The sequence below is a fragment of the Triturus cristatus genome, chromosome 11 (assembly GCF_964204655.1).
Source record: "Triturus cristatus chromosome 11, aTriCri1.1, whole genome shotgun sequence".
In the NCBI taxonomy this organism is placed as follows: Eukaryota; Metazoa; Chordata; class Amphibia; order Caudata; family Salamandridae; genus Triturus; species Triturus cristatus.
The window spans coordinates 794548559-794572093 of record NC_140594.1 but is presented as its reverse complement, the minus strand read 5'-3'; positions in this window follow the sequence as shown (position 1 = coordinate 794572093).

The following is a 23535-nucleotide window of genomic DNA, read 5'->3' as shown; positions in this document are numbered from 1 at the left end:
ACTGAGGCTGTGGGCCTGCTAATCAGACCCCCAGCCTGCTGTTCTCTCTACTAAATGGACACTATGCACCCTAGGTGCATAACCAATTGGATTTGGATCACCCTGTGAGCCCCTGTACCAGTGTACACTAGGTACCCAGGGCATTGGTGTATCTAAGGCCTACCAGGGGCTGAAGCATGTATTGTGCCACCCCTGGCCTGGCCTAACAATTTGACACAACTGGCTGATCACTCAGCTGGGGTAAGTTGGTGTAACCACTAGGCCTGGGCGAAAATTTCGTTCCGTTCGCGGAAATTGCGATAATTTGACATTTTCGCGTTCCGCGGAGAGCGCGAAAATGTCAAAAATTCCGGTTTCCGCAGCTTGGCGATAATTTGTTTCTTGCTCGCGCTGTAAAATAATACATTCTCGCGCGCGCGCGATCGCCTTACCTGAATCCCTGCGTTCGCCGACAAGTTTTCTTGATCCGGTCGCGTTCTCCATGAGATGTTGTATTGTTTTTAGCCATTTGCGCTGTCTCGCGACAGTTCGCGCCCGCAGTGACGTCATGCGTCGCGCGATCACGTCTTTCTTCTCGCGATCATGCACCGCGAGAACAACTCAAAACAAGATGGCCGCGCCCGCAAGCAACCACATGGGTAAGTTGGCGACCCGCAACCATGCAGAAAATCTCGCGAACATGCCGGAAAAAAACTTCCGCATCTTCGCGATATTTCTGCTTGTTTGCGATAATTTTAAACATTTTCGCGATAATTTGCGAAGGTTAATTCCGCAAATTCCGCCCACCCCTAGTAACCACCTCTTACTTAGGTGTAGTATACCTATACCTAACCTTAAATGGGACACATGTTAACCTATAAGTCACTCCTATGGCAGGCCTTGACAATCCTGAAGGCAGAGGGCTTGGTTCCATGTGAGATGGTGCTCTGGCATGAGCTGAGCCTGTCTGCAGTGGTCGGAACAACTTCCTTCTACCGTTTCCAGATATCGTCATACCATATACTCTTAAGTGCATTATGAACCTCGCGGTTAAATGCTATCTTTGGTTTGGCTTTATCAAAACATGTCGAATAAGGTGTCATACGAATTGGAATACTAACCCCTCGCCAATTTGGCGACGGGGTTAGCATTCCACCCTTCTAGAGGGACACAACATGTACAGTACCTGAAACCCGGGTAAAATCAGACATAGCCTCAGCTCCACAAAATGGATGCTGCCACCACAGACACAAGTCTGCCCTCCTGCTGCTGGGAGTCCTTCCAGCTTGGGAGACGTGGACAAAGGGTTTCCTGCCAGGGGAGGTGCGTGCACCACCCCAGACAGGATTTTGTGTATTGGTCAGGTAGGGCTTGAATGGAATCAGACATGCCTGAGGCTCACAAGGAGCCTCGGTGCATATGCCAGTTCAAACCGGTCCTGGGGCACACCAGCCCCGGATCTGAGGTGAGCTGGACAAAGGATTGGGGGTGTAACCACCCCCCTTCCTGGTCCCACCCTTAGGGAGGGACCTAGCAGGTAGTCCGGCCCCTAGAGTCCGCTTAAAGGTAGGAGCTGTGTCCTAAGACTTCAGACATCCTGGAATCAACTTAACTACAAGAAGAAGACGGGAACTTCGACGCTCTGCTGCACAGAGGACAGAAGGAAATCTCCCCTATGGTCAGGGAGTGACCATCTTGCTAACGCAAGCACCAACCAGCTACTCGATGTCTGCTTTGCAGCCGCCTCCTGCCAGAGCCGGAGCCCAGAGCCCGACAAGACCTGGACCTCCAGACCTCTCACTGCCCGATCCACAGTCCCTGCAAAGAAGGAACCCATGGAGGCACCGAGACACGTGGAGCCAGCCATCTTGAAAGACCCACGACAAGCTGCAAGCGCAACAACAGAGGCTCCCTCCAAGTTGTGCGTTGGGTCCTGAGAAGCCCAACATCCGAGCAGCATCTGCACCAAAGGTGAGCCCTCCAGCGTCTCCACGATCTGCGTGGGGCCCCTCTGCACTTTGCATCTCGACGCGCCTGCCCGGTCCCTGGCCCGTTGGCTAGTGGCCATTTTGGCGATGAACTTTGAAAACTACAATGCTGGTCTGGTTGCTCCAGACTGGCCCCTGCTGCCCTCCAAAGGAGCAGCCCCTCTGACCTTGCTGGTCAGAGTAATCAGCTTTCTTCATTCTTCACGACTTCTGCTTTTGCCAAGGCTTGTTTGCTTCCTTCGAGTCGCCGACAGCGAGAGCCTGCGTGGGACAGCTCGTGAACCGATTCCTGGACGTCGTCGACCTTCAGGGACCACGTGGCTGCGGAGACAAACTACCCCTCATCACCTGTTTGCACCCGACATCACCTGGTACCTACCTGGTGCCACGCTGGTCACTGGCTAGTGACTGTGAACACTGTCCCCTCTGCTTTCAGGTCTTCTACAACTCGGATCCACCCTTGGATCCACCGCATCTCTTCTGGACCGACCGCCTGCAGCATCTTTGTCATCAGGCTCCATTGAACAGATAGACGAAACCCGACGCACTTCGAGACCTATGCACCCGCTTCCTGTGGGTGAGGTAAAGCTGGCACTCCGGTGCTCAAGTGTAGAGAAACATCTCTAGTGTCTGTGTTTTAAGTCTTAAGTTCGTAGTCCATCCAGAAGACCCTTTCTGCAGTAACTTTTGAACTTTTACGCACCCATTGAAAACCTATGGGAGCCCGCGTGTAACTTTCCTCACTGCACACGCGACCCGTGGACCTCCTGGTCACTAACTAAAGTTAGCTCCTTGTAGGCCCAGCGATTCTAGAGGCCCTAAGCCTTTTCCCTTTCCTGTTCGTGGTACTTATACCACTATTTTAGTATATGGTTTGAGTGGCCACCAGGGCCCATCCATATAAAGTGCAACTTCTGTATATTGTAATACTTTCTTGTTTAACGATTTGTGCTCCTGTGCTCATAAAGAGTCTAGGGGATACTTTGAGACACTGCGGAACCCTTTGGCCTTCGGCAGCGGGCGGCGGAACACTTACCTGGTCACCTGGCAACCTGTGGGGGACCTGCGAGGCGGACGCCCTCGCATGCTCACGACGCTGTTGGTGTTTGCTGGCTGCCACACGAAGGGAGCGCCGGACTACGGCTCCCAGGATCCTAGCGGGTACCGCCCCCTCACGCCAGCACTTCCGCCCGGAGGCGCTAAAATCAAACGGCTCCCTCGGTGGAGCGGGAGACACTGCGGAACCCTTTGGCCTTCGGCAGCGGGCGGCGGAACACTTACCTGGTCACCTGGCAACCTGTGGGGGACCTGCGAGGCGGACGCCCTCGCATGCTCACGACGCTGTTGGTGTTTGCTGGCTGCCACACGAAGGGAGCGCCGGACTACGGCTCCCAGGATCCTAGCGGGTACCGCCCCCTCACGCCAGCACTTCCGCCCGGAGGCGCTAAAATCAAACGGCTCTCTCGGTGGAGCGGGAGACACTGCGGAACCCTTTGGCCTTCGGCAGCGGGCGGCGGAACACTTACCTGGTCACCTGGCAACCTGTGGGGGACCTGCGAGGCGGACGCCCTCGCATGCTCACGACGCTGTTGGTGTTTGCGGTATACCCCCCCTGAAGGATGGTGCCCAAAAAATTAATTTAGAATCCCACGAATCTCTTAAAAATAAAACAGTTTCGTGGTTAAATAAACATTGTGGATTTCCAGTGCATTTAGCCCACCAGATATTAACAACTAGAAGAGTTTCATGGATAGGGCATTCTTGTAAGAACACAAAGGGGGATTGTGTTATAATAAACTTTAGCAATCCTTCCTTAGTCAATAACACCCTATTAAAAGCTACCTTGCTCCCTCATACCGATCAGGGTATTACCCTCCAATCACTGGGTTATTTTTATAGGCAACAGACAAATCTACCCATTAGTGATCCGTTGGAGGGCAGAGTACGTTACCCTGAAGGACAGTTTTCTCATGGTGTCGTCACTTCTAACCGTTTTCAAGTTTTGAGTGATTTAGACTCTAATGATTGACTCCACCATGATTGGGTTACTCCTAGATCTACCAGGGAAGCTTCAATTTCAATATTGGAGGAGGACCAGGGATTAAGTGGAATTGAGTTAAGCACGAGGGTAGAGCGCACATCAAATGCTATGACTGTAGTGAGGAATGTTAATGTTGAAAATGTGGATAGTATAGCTGTTGTTCCATTGCAGCCTCTAGGCACAAGTGTCCTTAGTTGGAATATAGCCGGCCTTAACAGCAAAGCGCATGATCCCATATGGAGGGACTGTTTATTAGGCCATGAAATTATTGGGCTACAAGAAACTTGGGACACTGAAAGTACCTTCTTGTTGGATGGGTTTTCTGCTTTTTGGTCACCTGCGGTGGCCTCTTGCAGGGGGAGGGCAAAAGGCGGACTTCTCATTCTCATTTCATTGACACTCGAGGGTAAATATAGTAAAGTGGAGTCAGGTTCGCCTCATTGCCTAGCAGTGGAAATTCAATCCAACTCTAATGGGAACTGGTTTATTGTTAATTTTTATAATTTGTTTACTAAGAGTACGCCAAATGAACATTTAGTCAGTCTATATGATTTTTTGCAAATGTATAATGAAAATAACAAGAATCCCTATTCGGTTATAGTGCTTGGTGATTTTAATGTTCATTGTTGTTTTAGCAACTGTTTTGTATGGGACAGCTTAGGTCCATCAAACCAAGGAAATACGCATTTCGAACATACACCACAGGGTATGTATCTAGATGAGCTTCTTGCTGGCAATGCCTTGGTTCACCCCGTTAATCATCCAAATGATATCCCAACCTATAAAGGAAGCGGCTTGGGCTCCACCATTGATTAAATTTTTGTCAGCACAACCCTAGCAGATAATGTAAGTCGATACAAGGTAAATTGGTCTATTTACAGTGACCATAATTCTGTCCAGATAATCCTGACTGACGATCTTAGGAAAAGAGAATCTGACAACCCCACTGTCAGAACCCTGGACATAAGGCCAACTGACCAAACACGTCGCCTGAAATGGTGTCAAGTGGTACCAAAGGACTTTAATGAGAATTTGTTGGGAACGGTTGGGGATGAAATGCATATGTGTTTGCAAGATGGGATTTTTGGTGAAGCGGTCCTGACAGCTTATGGTAAAATTTGTTCTCAGGTAAATAGTGATCTTAAAAAAGCATGTAAGGCCAAACCCATGAACGGGGAGAAATGGTTTGATCACAGCTGCTCATCAGCCCAACGGAAGTTAATGAGAGCTCTGAAAGCTGTTCCACCAGACAGAGCAGAAATCACTGTATTCAGGAAAGCCTATAAAAAGGCACAGAATAAGCGTAAAAATGAAATTAGGGAAGAGGCATGGAATGAACTTTTATCCATCGATGTTATCAAAAATAGTGCCAAATTTTGGTCTATCGTAAATAAGCCTTTTTTTAACGGTAAAAGTAATAATGAGCTTGACTGCGGTATCCAAGAAGATAAGTGGTTTAGCCATTTTAAACAGGTGTATGATGGAGATGGCCCTAGGGTGACGTCCTCACTTAACTCGGAGAATTATACCCTGTCCTTTACAGAACTAGAGGTCACAAATGCCATCATGCAAATGACAAGTAACAAGGCGCCGGGACCTGATGGAGTCCCGGCAGACCTTTTTAAATCAGATATAAAAACCTGGTCTAAAATTTTATTCAATGTCTTCGTAAACGCATGTCAACTGGGCCTAATGTCGGCTTGGGCGAAATCTGTCATCATACCTATTTTTAAAAAGGGTGATAGAGGTGATCCGAGCTGTTACCGTCCAATCTCCCTAATAGATTCATCCGTGAAAGTACTGGGGAGGGTTGTCCTTGCCCAACTGACTGGTTGGCTAGAGGAAACAGGAACACTCTCTAAGGTCCAGTACGGATTTAGAAAAGGGATGGGCACCATAGATCAATGTCTAAACTTACAACTATTAATTGGCAAATACACGGTGGCCAAGAAGGGAACCCTATTGGTAGCCTTTATGGACCTGTCATCGGCCTTTGACCGTGTAAATAGGTCAAAACTATGGTCCCTGCTCCTATCCCACGGAGTAGACAAAGACATCGTCTACTTCTTAGCTGATCTACATAGAGAGTTATCGGCTACAGTCCGGTATGATCAAATGGGCAATTGTACAAAAGACATACCAATATCAAATGGTGTTAGACAAAGGTGCATTTTGGCACCTCTCCTTTTTACACTTTACATAAATGAATTAGACAATGCCCTAATCGCCTCATGTAATGATATCCCTCGTGCAGGGAAATGTTTAATCCCTGCACTTTTATATGCCGATGACGCCGCCCTAGTCGCAAGAAAGGGAGTGGGCCTTCAGTTACTGCTTGATTCATTTGCAGGTTTTATGAAGGCCCTGGATTTAACTGTCAATTTTGCTAAATCGCATGTTATGGTCATTGGTCCAAAATCCGCTAAGTCTAAAACCTTTAAATGTGGGGGTAACCAATTATCCAGGGTTTCTTCATTTCCTTATCTGGGCGTTCTGTTTGACGACCAAGGTTCCTGGGTAACCCAAATAATAGCAAAAAAAATTGTTTTATCTAGAGCAACTGTGGGTGTTCTGGGTTTTGCCAGAAAGCTAGGCGCCAGACCAATGAGGGCCCTCATTCAAGTTTATAAAGCCAAGTGTCTCTCCTTGGCATTGTATGGAGCTGAGATATGGGGCATCAAAAATGTCAAAAGCATTCAGATTGTTGAGGATAGGTTCTTAAAAAACCTCCTTTCAGTCCCGATCTCAACTGCTAACTATAATGTCCATCAGGAACTCGGAATTGGTTTTTTAGAAGATAGCATTGCCCTGGCCCCATTATTGAAATGGATTAGCATTTGGCTTAACCCGGATCTACAGCTGAATCGTACAATTATGAAAGATTGTACATTGCTAGATTATGGGTCGCGTATACCCTGGCTGAAATATATTCAGAACCTGGCTATAAAGCTAGGTAGACCTGAATTATATCAGTCCCCAGAGGCCCTAGTAAAAGGTGACATTAAATGGTGCAAAGAAACATTTATGCACATATCTACCATGGATAGGGAAGGGAACGAGTTGGTTAAGGGCACCGTTGGGGCTCACCAGCTTTGTAAAACAACACCATCCATGGAACCATATTTAGGATTTGTCACAAATGTAAATCACCGTTTCCTTCTGACTAGATTCAGATTAAATCAATTACATCTCCTGTTTGGAGATAGGAAAGGTTGGAAAAGGGCTGTGGACCTTGGCCCTTGTTCCTGTGACAATTTTTCCCCACAGGATATGACACATTTTTTCTTCTTTTGTGAGCACTTTATTGATATAAGGAAACGCTTTTTACTCCCTATATTAAGAAACAAAGGCTTTGTTCAGGTGAGTATACTCAAAAGAGGAGTTTAAGAGGGAAAAATCATCCAGGCCACCCTCCACTCAATCAATAATACACACTATAAGACCTGGAGATATCAAGCACTATATCACAATACATGGGATTGGGAGAGGGGCAATATAAACATTTATTGTACCCTCAAAAGTAGCTCGTATCATGAACTATCAATACCAACCCAAGTGCTCAAGTTTAACATTTAAAACAACCCGTCATGTGCAGAACAATCCAACCAAAGCATAAGTCAGAAAAAATGTGTGGAGAATGAGAAAGCATCTCACGTGCGCAACACCAGAGGAGCTGCTGGCTGGTACTCGCCAGTGTGCTCACGAGTTTCTCATCATCGATGACTTTCTCATGAAAAGAATGAAAAGGAATGTGTAAAAGAATTTATACACCAAGAGAGGTATATTAGGCAGCCCAAAAAAACCTTTTGGAAAAAAGACCCGTGTGGTCTTACAGATAAGATTAGGTATGACCCACGTCTATATTCTGACCCGTTTTATTCCACTCTGTGAGTCACCCCAAGGTTAAAAACACGGTCATGTTCAAAAACCACATTTATGAATGGCCAACATGTTTCATTGCCTACTTAACTTGGCGGCAAATTCATCAGGGCGTCAAGGGACTGCAATCACCTCCCTGGAATAAATCTGTTGACAAACAGAAATCGCTGCGTGTATGCAGAGAACATAAAAAGCACATGTCAGATTGGCAATAACATGAAGGAACCACAATGTACCCCCCTACAGGCCGACATGACACACCCTTTCACAGGGAACATTACCTCGTGAAAGCCAAGGGCCCATATACCAGCTCTCACGGAGTCAGTGTATTGAATGAGCACTGTCTGGTGCTCTATTGGTCCTAATGCCCACACACATCCGTTATTTTGTGGTGCTTAGACCGTCATCTGTCGAGACAAATCAAATGCTTTAGGCGAAGCCCCTATTTCAACGCTCATGCAAACTTGTTAGTGACACTGAGTTATGTCTATGATTAAAACCTCGTACTCTTTTCATCAAAAGATGATAGTCAAGTATCTAGTTCACCCCACCATCCTAGATCTCCTAATTAGCTCGTGACTGATAGTACTTTATCAAAATGATGGTTCGCATACTCCTTGACAAAAACTTCCCAGTACGCCTCCGCTTGTATAAAGACACTTGCCAGGGATCACCGTTTAGTCGGGATACTCTATTTACCTAAGTTCACCCATGTTTTCCCAGTCAGCTAAATACACCACTGCTCTATCATTTTAGCCGTGCGTTCTAAACCCGCCTGCGATATTAGTGCTGGCCAACCCCAACTCACCGTACGGTAGAAGAGCTCACTCGGTAACTCATTCCCGGAACAATCCGGGGACTGAGCGGCCGAAATTTAAACCGGCGGCTCAACATTAGTACTTCCGGGTTCGGGCTGGTGACCCGGATCATTACGCAAAAGCGTCCAACACGGCGGCCATCTTGTAGTGGCCACAATTCACATTCGATGCATCAGCAGTGCATATTAGTATTTACCCTAGCAAAAGTATACCTACAAATATGAGGCGATCGGAGTAGAATCATTTTTAGGTTCTTTATTAATGGGACTTTTATCGAGGAGTTGGAGAGTAGAACTTTTTTATTATTTATTTTGCCAAACAATGCTCACTGGTGGAAGTCATAATCCCACAGACTATGTCAAGAATATATCAAGACACAGGGGGGACAGATGTTTGTACCAAGACCTGGCACACAGTACATGCCAGGAGTATGTCCACCAAGTTGCAGGACCTACAGCAGTGACCCCAGTTTTTATCGTCTGGAAATCTTGTTCCACTCTATTTGATCATTCAGGCCAACTTGGTCAGCCTTTTCTGAATAAATCCAGCGAGCTTCCTTCACTGCAAGCATATTCTCAATTTGATTAACATGGCCCATCACTCTTTCTAACACCACCCATTTAACAGCCTTATAGTTGTGCTGGTGGTCTTTATAATGTTGAACCAGTTTTGTGGTTAATTTGCCGTTCTTGATGGTACTGAGGTGCTCTTGTATCCTCACCTTGATTTTTCTTGTGGTGAGGCCAATATAGTGAAGCCCACATGGGCAAGTAAGCCTGTAAATCGTGTTTGATGAATTGCAGTTACTGAACTTGTTTAAGTGCCAAGTCCGTCCATCCTGCAGCTGAACACTAGTCGTTTTTTCAGTTAGTTCACAAACAGAACAGCCTCCACACGGGTAGTGTCCCGGGGGAATGGATGTATTGGTCACTTGTAATTGGGGCCTAGTATGAACAAGCCTGTCTTTAAAGTTCTGCGCTCTTCTGAAGGCAAACCGAGGCGCTGGCATTTTACAGTCGCTGGTGGATAATAAGGACCAATGCTTTCTAATGGCCTGACGAATTTTAGTCGCAAGAGGGTCAAAGGTAAGCACTATGGGTAGACAATCAGAGCTCTCCCTCGAATTCCTTTCCAAAAGTGCTTCACGTGGGGTGTTATGTGCCCTCTTGCGAGCTCTGTTGACAATTTTTCTGGGGTATGCCCTCTGTACCAGCTTCTCAGTGAGGGCTTCAGACTGTTTCAAAAAGTCAACAGTCGAGGAACAGTTTCTACGATAACGCAGAAACTGTCCCACTGGCAAATTATCCCTCAGCGCTCTGGGATGGAAAGATTGGTAATGCAAGAGTGAATTTTTGTTGGTATGTTTCTGATGAACAGTAGAGGTTAACCTATCGCCAATCACAGTGATGTCCAAGTCTAGGTATGTGACCTTCTCGGTGCTGATGTTCCATGTGAACTTCAAACATCTATCCCGATTGTTGAGCCATTCCAAAAACTCATCAAGATGGCTATGTGTACCAGTCCATATGCAAAGAACATCATCAATATACCGCTTCCAGAGGCTGATATGCCCCTGGAAGGGATTGGATGGATGATATAGATGATGTTCCTCGAACTGGCCCACGTAGATGCAGGCCAGACTCGGTGCGAAGGTAGCACCCATAGAAGTCCCAGATAGTGTCGAGAGGTCGAGGTCGAGGACGTCAGAATCAGTCCCAGACATGGCAGTCGTTCTCCCCCCGCGTAACCAGGAGCAGGGGCAGAATGCCCACATAAACAATATTGTGGTTAATTTGTCCGATTACCAACTTTCAAATGATGAACTGAGAGTGCTCAATAAAGGTTTGGGGTATGTTCCAACTCCCAGACATGACCCTTTCAAATGTAGAATGGAAGTACATGAGGCAATGAGGAAGATTAAATTAAAAAAGTTTTTCGCACTGAAGGACTCAGAACCTCCATCAGTGTTTACCACTAATTTACATCGTCCCTCTCATTTTTGCCCCCCCAGTCACACAGTAGGCCCTGAAGTTCTTGCCTTTGAAAGAAAGGTTCTTGATGAGATTAGGTTGCTTGAGGAGACAGAACAAAGAAATGCATTCAGCAACATGACCAAGAACGATTGGCATGCATTGACATCTTTGCAAAAGAATTCAGCCCTCACGATTAAATCGGCCGATAAGGGTGGGGCAATCGTCCTAATGAATACTGCTGACTATGAGAGAGAGGTCCGAAGGCTTTTGGATGATAGAAACAACTATCAACCGTTGATCAGGGATCCCACCTCTGAATTGTTGAATACCATCACCACGATGGTGGGACATGCGAGGGAAAGAAAGTGGATTACCACCAAGGAAGCTGACTTCCTAGTTAACAGCAAACCCAGGATTCCGGCATTTTACATCTTGCCGAAAATCCATAAGGCACAACGGCCCCCTCCAGGACGCCCGATAGTGTCGGGGATTTCCTCTGTACTGGAACCATTGTCCCAATTTGCCGACTTCTTCCTTAGGGAGTCGGTGGTTAAACAGCTGTCATATGTCCAGGATACCACTGACATCTTGAATACCATCAAAGATTTAAGGTTTGACGAATTGCAACAGATACTTGTTACTATCGATATTGAATCGTTATATACAAGTATCCCTCAAGACGCAACGCTGGTGGCAGCAGCACGTGCACTTGAAAGCCAGGAGTGGTTTTATGATACCCCCCAAACCTTTGTTATGCAATGCATTGAGGTAGCACTCACTCGGAATTACTTTGCCTACAAGGATGATATGTTCCTACAAATATCTGGGACTTCTATGGGTGCTACCTTCGCACCGAGTCTGGCCTGCATCTACGTGGGCCAGTTCGAGGAACATCATCTATATCATCCATCCAATCCCTTCCAGGGGCATATCAGCCTCTGGAAGCGGTATATTGATGATGTTCTTTGCATATGGACTGGTACACATAGCCATCTTGATGAGTTTTTGGAATGGCTCAACAATCGGGATAGATGTTTGAAGTTCACATGGAACATCAGCACCGAGAAGGTCACATACCTAGACTTGGACATCACTGTGATTGGCGATAGGTTAACCTCTACTGTTCATCAGAAACCTACCAACAAAAATTCACTCTTGCATTACCAATCTTTCCATCCCAGAGCGCTGAGGGATAATTTGCCAGTGGGACAGTTTCTGCGTTATCGTAGAAACTGTTCCTCGACTGTTGACTTTTTGAAACAGTCTGAAGCCCTCACTGAGAAGCTGGTACAGAGGGCATACCCCAGAAAAATTGTCAACAGAGCTCGCAAGAGGGCACATAACACCCCACGTGAAGCACTTTTGGAAAGGAATTCGAGGGAGAGCTCTGATTGTCTACCCATAGTGCTTACCTTTGACCCTCTTGCGACTAAAATTCGTCAGGCCATTAGAAAGCATTGGTCCTTATTATCCACCAGCGACTGTAAAATGCCAGCGCCTCGGTTTGCCTTCAGAAGAGCGCAGAACTTTAAAGACAGGCTTGTTCATACTAGGCCCCAATTACAAGTGACCAATACATCCATTCCCCCGGGACACTACCCGTGTGGAGGCTGTTCTGTTTGTGAACTAACTGAAAAAACGACTAGTGTTCAGCTGCAGGATGGACGGACTTGGCACTTAAACAAGTTCAGTAACTGCAATTCATCAAACACGATTTACAGGCTTACTTGCCCATGTGGGCTTCACTATATTGGCCTCACCACAAGAAAAATCAAGGTGAGGATACAAGAGCACCTCAGTACCATCAAGAACGGCAAATTAACCACAAAACTGGTTCAACATTATAAAGACCACCAGCACAACTATAAGGCTGTTAAATGGGTGGTGTTAGAAAGAGTGATGGGCCATGTTAATCAAATTGAGAATATGCTTGCAGTGAAGGAAGCTCGCTGGATTTATTCAGAAAAGGCTGACCAAGTTGGCCTGAATGATCAAATAGAGTGGAACAAGATTTCCAGACGATAAAAACTGGGGTCACTGCTGTAGGTCCTGCAACTTGGTGGACATACTCCTGGCATGTACTGTGTGCCAGGTCTTGGTACAAACATCTGTCCCCCCTGTGTCTTGATATATTCTTGACATAGTCTGTGGGATTATGACTTCCACCAGTGAGCATTGTTTGGCAAAATAAATAATAAAAAAGTTCTACTCTCCAACTCCTCGATAAAAGTCCCATTAATAAAGAACCTAAAAATGATTCTACTCCGATCGCCTCATATTTGTAGGTATACTTTTGCTAGGGTAAATACTAATATGCACTGCTGATGCATCGAATGTGAATTGTGGCCACTACAAGATGGCCGCCGTGTTGGACGCTTTTGCGTAATGATCCGGGTCACCAGCCCGAACCCGGAAGTACTAATGTTGAGCCGCCGGTTTAAATTTCGGCCGCTCAGTCCCCGGATTGTTCCGGGAATGAGTTACCGAGTGAGCTCTTCTACCGTACGGTGAGTTGGGGTTGGCCAGCACTAATATCGCAGGCGGGTTTAGAACGCACGGCTAAAATGATAGAGCAGTGGTGTATTTAGCTGACTGGGAAAACATGGGTGAACTTAGGTAAATAGAGTATCCCGACTAAACGGTGATCCCTGGCAAGTGTCTTTATACAAGCGGAGGCGTACTGGGAAGTTTTTGTCAAGGAGTATGCGAACCATCATTTTGATAAAGTACTATCAGTCACGAGCTAATTAGGAGATCTAGGATGGTGGGGTGAACTAGATACTTGACTATCATCTTTTGATGAAAAGAGTACGAGGTTTTAATCATAGACATAACTCAGTGTCACTAACAAGTTTGCATGAGCGTTGAAATAGGGGCTTCGCCTAAAGCATTTGATTTGTCTCGACAGATGACGGTCTAAGCACCACAAAATAACGGATGTGTGTGGGCATTAGGACCAATAGAGCAACAGACAGTGCTCATTCAATACACTGACTCCGTGAGAGCTGGTATATGGGCCCTTGGCTTTCACGAGGTAATGTTCCCTGTGAAAGGGTGTGTCATGTCGGCCTGTAGGGGGGTACATTGTGGTTCCTTCATGTTATTGCCAATCTGACATGTGCTTTTTATGTTCTCTGCATACACGCAGCGATTTCTGTTTGTCAACAGATTTATTCCAGGGAGGTGATTGCAGTCCCTTGACGCCCTGATGAATTTGCCGCCAAGTTAAGTAGGCAATGAAACATGTTGGCCATTCATAAATGTGGTTTTTGAACATGACCGTGTTTTTAACCTTGGGGTGACTCACAGAGTGGAATAAAACGGGTCAGAATATAGACGTGGGTCATACCTAATCTTATCTGTAAGACCACACGGGTCTTTTTTCCAAAAGGTTTTTTTGGGCTGCCTAATATACCTCTCTTGGTGTATAAATTCTTTTACACATTCCTTTTCATTCTTTTCATGAGAAAGTCATCGATGATGAGAAACTCGTGAGCACACTGGCGAGTACCAGCCAGCAGCTCCTCTGGTGTTGCGCACGTGAGATGCTTTCTCATTCTCCACACATTTTTTCTGACTTATGCTTTGGTTGGATTGTTCTGCACATGACGGGTTGTTTTAAATGTTAAACTTGAGCACTTGGGTTGGTATTGATAGTTCATGATACAAGCTACTTTTGAGGGTACAATAAATGTTTATATTGCCCCTCTCCCAATCCCATGTATTGTGATATAGTGCTTGATATCTCCAGGTCTTATAGTGTGTATTTTTGTTCAGGTGAGACCTGCTCTTCTTTACCTTCAGATGTTAAATGATGTTTGGGAAACTTTTAATATTGCGAATTTTTTATCCGTTGTAATTCGCTCCTTGAGGAAATGAACTGTATCCTTTTTAATGTTTTAAATTGGACACGTTGCTCTGTTTTATTAATTTGTGTCAATGTGTTTTTTAGCTGTAGTGATCATTTAAAATGAAATCTGTATTTTTAAGCCTATTTATTGTAGTATGCTTTTATGGTTTGCACTTAAACCGAATAAAGACTTTTGACTGACTGACTGAGTAATAAATACATATATATTTTGAATATATATCTGTGTGGTGTCCTTTCATTGGTATAAAGGGGGGTTACATATGGTAAAACAGCCTGCTTAACACGCTTTAACGAGTTTAGCCTCAAAGACTGCTTAGCCTACGCTACCACTAGGGCAGCTAGTCCGAAAAGGTTGACTTACAACCACACCATAAGGGTTGCTTGGCATGGTACAAGGTGGTCACTTTAACTAGTGTCTAGTAAATCAAAAGGGAGTGGATCACTTGTCCCAGAGAACCAGGGTGTGCAAGGACAGTAAGGTACTGTTTAAAAAACCCTCAATCACGTTATGAACGTTTTGGATGTTAGCGGTATATTTTCGTTCTCCGCTTCGTTATTAGTAACGTGACAGCATCATCATTGGGTTTGTTGTTATGCTTTCTCCACCTGGAGATCGTACCACTGGTTGTTTTGGTAGTGATCGTAAATAAAAAATGAGAGTGAGTTTGGTGAGGTGTTCAGTGGTGAAAAAAGTGAAGATAATTAAAAACCAACAGGGCTAGTAAAAAATCTTTAATTGTACTAGATGTTGGGGAATTTAGTCAGTGTGCACTCAAGGGTGAGTTAAGACCCTGTGCATTCTAAGGTGCCATTAAAAAGGTCGACATGTTTCAGCCCTTGTTGTGCCCCGAAGGGTCACGTGGGCTTTCTTCAGGACCTAAGAGGTGAAACAAAGACCTGAAAATTCACAGGATCTTTGGGGTGAAAAGATTTATGGGTTAATTATCCCAAAGGTAACTATTCAATTTGAGCCTGTTTCCCGTTACTGTGGGTAACAGCGGGTGTGGAGTAGGGCGGTCGCTCGCGCTCTCTTCGGCGCTGGACGCGGCTTCTGTGCTGGCTCTGCCCTAGTCGACCCGGTACTTTAACTAGTGAACATCATATACCAGGCCAACTTCTCACAGGCGCCCACAAGAAACATTTAGAAAACAGCTTTAAGACGCTTGAACTGGGTGACCTTTGGACTTCTAATAACTCTGGGAAAACCTTTAAGAAACTAGTAAACAAATCAACTAAACTGCAAAGCTGGGCGGCAGATAAAGAAAGCCTGTCTAGATGGAATGAAACATTGCTTCACATTGTATGCATCTGTCCTGTATTGATGGTTCAACGAAGATCTCTATTAAGACGGCAGTTCCTTGAATGGGGAATTAGGTCATGCAGGCCTGCACTGGTGGAGTCCATGGACTCATACAACACAATGCTGAAAATTAGACTCACTCAGTTATTGAATATTTTTAAATGGATGATCAGCTAACAGGTTATGCGTTGAGTTATCCAGAGTCTAATTTTAAAACTTGATAAATCAGAAGCCTCTAAGGCAAACTTAACATGAACAGATAATCATCAAGAACAGGCTGCTAGAGACTGTACTAATCAGCTGCACCCTATCCCATTATGCTCAGATAACTACTTTGTCCATTCTGGTATTTTAATGATGAGAAGTTTTGAACACTTGCACTTCAACAGTGGGACTCATAGCCCATACGGCACTGCATAGATACCTGTCTTAGTCCTGCTCATATGCACCTTAATTACCTATATTATTCCAATTAAGGGAACTTTAGCTGCCTGTATGGAAATCTTGTACTTTATACACTAGGGAAAATACCAGCCCCTGATTTACCACTTTTATCCAATGTATTTTTGTATTTGGCATCTCAACTAAAATACCTCGGAAGGAAAGTGTCAGGATTGCCGGTTCCTATCCCGGCGAACTACAAACATGGCCGCCGCTCACTCAGACGCATGCGCGGAGGGAGCTCAGGTCTGTTAAATCCTAGCCTCCCTCGATCAGTGGTTCTTCGCATTCACTTGATCCTATATGTCACGAGACTCCAGATTCAACTTACCTGATTCCCCTGGAAGCTTCTCCTCTTCGGTTGTTTTGGCACTTGGGGCGGCGTCTTTCTCGCGGTCTTCCTTCGTGGCAGCGTCGCTCCTGCAGCTCTTCCTCGTGGCGTTCCTCCAGCAGCTTCGCTCGGCGATGCTGTTTCTGGGTGGCGTTCTCAGCGGCGTCTTCCTTTTGGAGAGTTTCTGTGAACCTACAAAGAAATGAAAAGAAAGAACTCAAGATTGCATTCTGAACTTTAACGGTTACAGACCTCTTGCGCTGCTTTTTTATTTCATTATTTTTGTGACTACCTACCTAATCCTGCTTCTGGCACTGTGGGGATCTGTCCCTTTTTTCATGAACCTATGGTAAAGAAAGAAGACATACCTGAAGACAAGGTTATTTTTTGTTTGTTACGCAGTGGATTCAGACTTCTTATTATCACAAGCAATACTTGACATAAGGGAGGTTTTACCCTTTACTCAGAAGTTTACATTTAATTTGTTTCACATGGTTCACATTTCTCAGTATTGTTTCTTATTCATTCTAGAATCTGATAAAAGTCTTATACGTTATCAAGAGAAGGGGATATACAGACTTAGATCTCATTAGTGTAAGGTAGGAAAATAATACCACAAGGAGACTAAAGAGGAAATATAGACTGACAATTCCTGCATATTAACTCATTCTCTGTACTTATTACCTTCCCATTGCCTCGTGCCTTATCCTGACGGGTCCTGTTCAACTGGGAGTATCAACGAGGGATCTCTACCCCTGTTCCTTGTTTTGTTACCCTTCTTCCCCAGGTTACCATTGTCACTTTGACTTGGTTGGGTGCAATAGGTGGCATAGGGAAGTCGTGGATTTTGCGTCATGCCCCTGAAGTTTCTGCGAAAATACATTGAATCTTGACAGAAAGTTGAAGAACGCGAAGGGCTTGAGGTGTGATGCTCAATGGCCATATTAGCTGTATGATAAATCTCCTTTTTAATTCACTTTTGTATGTATTTTAAACCCTATGTACTGTGTGATTTTGTTGATGGTTTTAATTGACTAAGAAACTATTATTATTATTTCAACTGAATACATTTTTCATTCATTTTACTATAAGCATTTAAGCGGATCCAGCCTCTTCGACAAAATGTACAAAATTATTTTCCTTTTTCAATTGCCACTTTTTGCAAGCAAATTAATGCATCTTCTGGCTGCGCATCAGACATACACGCACTCCAATTCTCACTCAACCCAGTACAATGCAACCACTCATGAGCAAGCTGACTATATGGAACTAATTCCCATCCTGGTATTTCATTTGGTTTCAGAGACCTGCTTTATTTATTTGTGTTTTTCTGCCAAACATTCTGCCCCTTTCACTTTGAATTCTGTAAGTGATGCCAAAATGTATTGCTTTTTCTACAGAGCACCTGCACAAGACTTTAAAATACCCGGAAACAATGTGAACACTCTTCAAAATAGGACTCTACATACTTTAGAAAGCCAAATTACTTTTTATTTTTTTATTTTTTTTATTTTATTGTTCTTTACCAACATAAACAAATCAAGTTAAATCATCTTTAACGACGTCGTGCCTTCCCACCCCCCCACCCCGGGTCCAAGAGCCAAATTACAATGTGAACAATGCTCAACACTCATTTGCCAAGTACAGGGGAATATTTATTGCAGCAGGTTCCCATATATCTAATGGCAATAATGCACATGGAAAATCAATGTATATAGTGAATCTATATATACAAGAATAAATGCATAGAAAGATAACTGCATGCAAACAAGTATAAAGTAATAAGACCTTGGAGTACATCACCGGCTGTTTGTTTAGCATCATCTCTGCCAGCACAACTGTGGGAACCCATTGGCAGTCTCAGGCAGGAGAGTTTCAACTAGGCACAATAGCCCTGGGCAGTGCGTCCTCTCCCAGGAGAGTTCCTGTCAGAGCTCCAAGAGGCCTCTTTCTTTATACTCTTTACTTACACAGAGAGAGACTTCTAGAAGCTCCCTACCTTCATCTACACTGTAGGTGCTGGCTACACTCTCTGTGTCAAGGTCACTCAACGGAGCTGGCCAGGCTCCAATGAGAGCTGAGGCAGAATTCTTCACTTTCTCATCCTTGGGCACTGTACTTCTCCCACCCTATCTGTTCTAACAGCTTATCTCTCTCACTTGGTAAAGTGAGAAATATAAACAATTCTGTTTGTGCAATTAACCTAGGCCTGCCTGCATTCGCAGCTGAAAGGCAGGGTCAGACAGACACAAGATAAAATTGTGCCCACAAAATGTGGTTAGAGTAAAATGCAGTCAATGGTCAATACACAATCTCAGAATGTATAATTGCCAGTAGCATTGCAGTGGGCAAAAGTTCCTAGGACTGAAGACTGGGGGTGTCTGGCCTGTGACACCACCAAGGAAACTTTAAAACATGTCTTGTTCTTCTGCCCAGCCTATGAGATCAGCAGGCAAAGCTGGATATTACTGCTGAGTCGAAATATGGGTGTGTGAGAGCACAAAGTTGCCCTAAGAATCTTAAGAACAGACCTCAGCAAGCCTCTGATTTTTGCGCTCACTTGCTACCTTATGGCTATGTGGAGAGTTAGGTCGAAAATTTGCGCCTTTTCTGATAGATATCCTATTGTAGATATAGTGATGTGATATGATGTGCATTCTCATGTTTTGACCCTGGATTTATATTTGATGTCCTTTCTCACATCCCATTTTTTTATATTTCCCCCTGTAAATTTAGCAATAAATTGTGTACCCCCTAGCCTAATGATTATTGTTGCATACAAGGCCACCATGTCTATAGGTTGTAATCTAATGAACCGGTTTTTATTTTGGATTAACAAATATGATAACTTATTTTTATGTTCTTGTATATTATTTACTTTTATGGCCTTGGAGCTGAAATTACATTTTCGAACGATAATGCCCATGAGTAACCTTTATGAAAACACAAAGGTTCTTAAATTCCAAAATCTGAGTAAATTATATGTGATTCCTTGTAAAGAAATGTTAGAACAGGCAGCTGTAGTAGCAGTAGTTTAGTCCTCGCTCACTTCTCACAATGGGCAGGGCAAGGAGAGTAATCACAGCCCTTTTGTTGCGCTCTACAAGCATTTTCTTGGATATGGCTGGGACCTCTCAGAGAAAAGAGCTTCGGGGAGAGATATGATACACAGAAAATAGGCAGTGTTCAGTATTATTCTGCTAGGATTTCCATTAATGTGAGCTTCTAATCGATTCAGTTTAATGTACAATATCAGGCATATCTCATGCCCTTTAAACTTCAATTGTTCTATCCTGTGCCGAATATATGCCCAAAGTGCAACTTAACGTAGGCATGTTCTGATTCTGCCCCTCAGAAAGATTTTGGCGGACTATCACAGATGAAACTTCATAGCTTCTAGTCTAAGCGTCACTTCCTCCTTGGCTTGATATAATGGCTTAAAACACAGAAAACTGCTTGTAGGTTTACAGACCTAGCTTACCTATTGGCTAAAAGAATATTGCATTTCATCATAAACCCAATACCCACCCCATCCCATCCTCCAAGATCTCTTTAAGACAGACTGGATTTACAACGTAGGCCAAAGCAGACTGTGCGACCCTCCACTGTCTCCAAAAATTGGGTGGCTTAAATGCAACAGTTACTAAATGGGACCTGATCTTTATCAAATTAACCCCAAAAAATATTAGAGACCCCGATGAAATATACTCTAAATAGAAAACTTTGGGGCCGTATGCAGAAGTCATGGGCTCATAACTCTCATACTAGGGGCATATTTAAAACTTCCCTGTGGCACATCAACACTGCCGGATCGTCACTTTTATCACGTTTCAGAGGCGCATTGTGCCTGCCTATATTTACAAGGCAATGTAAAGCCACCCTGTGTGGCTTTTTTATGGCCCCCTTTCACACATTACTCTGCGTGAAAGGAGCATTCCATGTTGCTGTGGGTGTGTGTTCCCATGCAACACCAATGGAATATGATGCCTTCCCAGATTTACAATGTTTTGTAAACCTGGGAATGTGTCAGATTTGTACACCTCTCCAGGAAAGGTGTAAAAGTGGTGCAACAAGGAGAAATACCTTTATTTTTCCGCCCTTTTTGCTCTATCTATGTAAGACACCATCAATTATTGTTTATGTGCAGGAAAGGAAACCTTCCTGCAGATAATCAATCATCCCTGCACCATTGCACCATACCAGTGTAGTGAAAATTTCACTGAGGCCTGCTTTTGATGTAGAACCAGCCCCTCATGCAAAAATGTCACAATTACGCTTGTTTGTGCAGATTAATTTCTCAACAATGACTGTAAAAACCCATGTCAGTGATGCTATCTCTATTTACATTTCACAAGTTTTATTGTATTTTGTATTCCCTAACAGTGTTTGCTTTTTTTCAAAATGTTTTTGTAGTTTTTTTTAATGCAGAATATGGCTCTTTTATAGTGCAGTAGACTTTCATGGTGTCTAAGCGAGTTCAGATAGTGACCTTGCAGCAGATTTATCAAGTTATAGCATTGCCTTTGCGTCACACATGGTTTTGCAAGGGCAATGCATTACCTATGTTGGATTCACCAAGCAACACATGCCCCTGTGTTGCTTGGTAACTCACTGCCATGCGTTACTCTGCCCTAGAAAGGCATTTCATGGGTGGAGCGTGAGTGTTTCCACGCATTCCCCTATAGATTTTGCCACATTTCCAGTATGCCAATATTGATAATTCTGGGATTGCATCAGAATGCTACACCTTCCCAGGGAAGGTACAATGAGGAGAAATATATTTATTTCTCCAAATCCTCAGTGGATTGTTTTTGTACAATAAGATGTCCCTTCATGCACAGAAACAATCCTGCCTGCATCTCAGACACCCTTGCATCATGTCTCAAGGGTGCCTATGTTAGTGTTAGGCAGCAGACTCTGTGCCAGGGCAGGCAGAGAGCTGGAATGCACCATATGTTGATTAATATGGCACATTCTTGCCCTATTCCTTTCACACAGAGCAGTGCAGCACCTTGTTTTGCTGAGTTTCATCGCATGAAAGAATTATAGATCTCGCCTGTGATGTTTAAGATGGCAAACAACTATAGAGATCTGAAGTCCAAGCAGGATTTAGTGCAATTTTCTCACAGGGCCTGTCAATGGGTTATAAATGTGTGCACATCTATATGCACTTTCAATCCTTGGCCTTTCTGAAGAGCTCACAGAGCGATAGTTCGTTATAATTGTGAGAAGGTGAAAGATGTGCAAATGGAGAGTTTCAGAAAGATGTGGGGAGAAATGAGTGTAAGTTTCCAACAGACTGAGAGACTGCAGAAGAAAGTGTTGTGAATGGGTGAACAGGAGTGATTTAGACACTTTGAAGACCACTAGCTCTTCCAATGGACCTTAGTAATGTTTAAATCAAAGTCTCATACTTTCACAATCGAAACATTTTCAACTGTAATTATTCACAATAAAACTAGTGTTGTTATTCATTTATCTGATACAGCTAATAAACATTGACAAAGCCATTACATTGGCTTATTTTAGGCATACATGTTTGTTCCTGTGTGACCTATATAGATGCATTTAAAGACAACTGCCAGGGAAGCAAACAACTACTGATCAGGTGGCACGTTGTGTGAAGAACAGGATGTTAGGATATAGGTTTTAAGCCACACACTTAATTATATATGCCAATCCTCTTGGAAAGTATTTATAGTTGTGCATATTTGGCCGCGCTGATTTTAGAGACCCATCACACATAAATCACTGACCACCAGTATCTCTCCTGACCTTTGTACTCCAGGTATGCCCTTACATTTTCCATACAGATAGCCAGATAACTACATTTCATGTAATATGTGTGAATGCTATGAAAATGATATGGGTTATTGAAGGAAGAAATTTGCAATTCTGCCCACCAGTCAGAGATAAGTATAATATCAAACTTAATGTCCAGTAAATGTCCAGTATTTGTAAAGCGCAAACAATTACCCCAGGGTGTCAATGCGCTGGGGACCGTCGGGAAGATTAAGCAAGCTATTGCCCAGAGTCACATGGTGCTGGGCCGATCTGCCACAGGCGCCAGGGATCGAACCATGAGCCCACGGGTTCCGGAGTCAGTAGCCCTGGCCGCTATGCCACACCTCTTCCCGTAACCCCACCCCAACCCAAGACTAAGGGCCTTATTACAAGTAAGGCAGTCCTGGGACCACCATACTCATGGTGGCAGTCTGACCGCCACCACCCCAGCGGTCTAACAGGCCATTTTACGACACACACGGTGGGCCCACCACAAAACTGAGGCCTCTGCTGTGATGCAGGATCCCACAAAGGTGGCAGTGTGGAAAGGGGCTGTATATGCTGGTGGTGCCTATACCAGTACTGCTGATCATATTATGACCTGCGTTTCCACCAACTATTTCATGGCAGGGACCCCGCCATGAAAACAGTGGTGGAAATGCTGGTAAGGGGGCCCTAACATTGCCCCCAGGTGATTCTGCCCATGGGGGTACATGCAGGGTGGCACATTTTGTGCCATCCTAGAATAGCACCTATGTGTGCACACTGTGGGGCATGCACAACATGGTGCATGCCACACCGTGCATAAAAGTGCTGTAAGTGCTATTGGAGCGGCAGTAACCTGTTCAGACTCTCCTATGAGCCTACCTACCTGCTGCTGTGACACCACTGCAGCACCACCCGCCCACCCTGGATTCAATTTATAATCCAGAGTGAGGGTTCACCACGGTCTTGGTGGTCTTCCTGAGAATGCTGCAATGGCGGACCCAGAGGAAGACTGTCAAACTGGTAATAAGGCCCTAAACCAATAATCAAAAATGTTATGTTATGTTATATACACTTGTAACGCGCACAGATACTCCGAAGAGTGTCCCGGCATGAACCAGACAAGGATAACACAGCCAGAGATA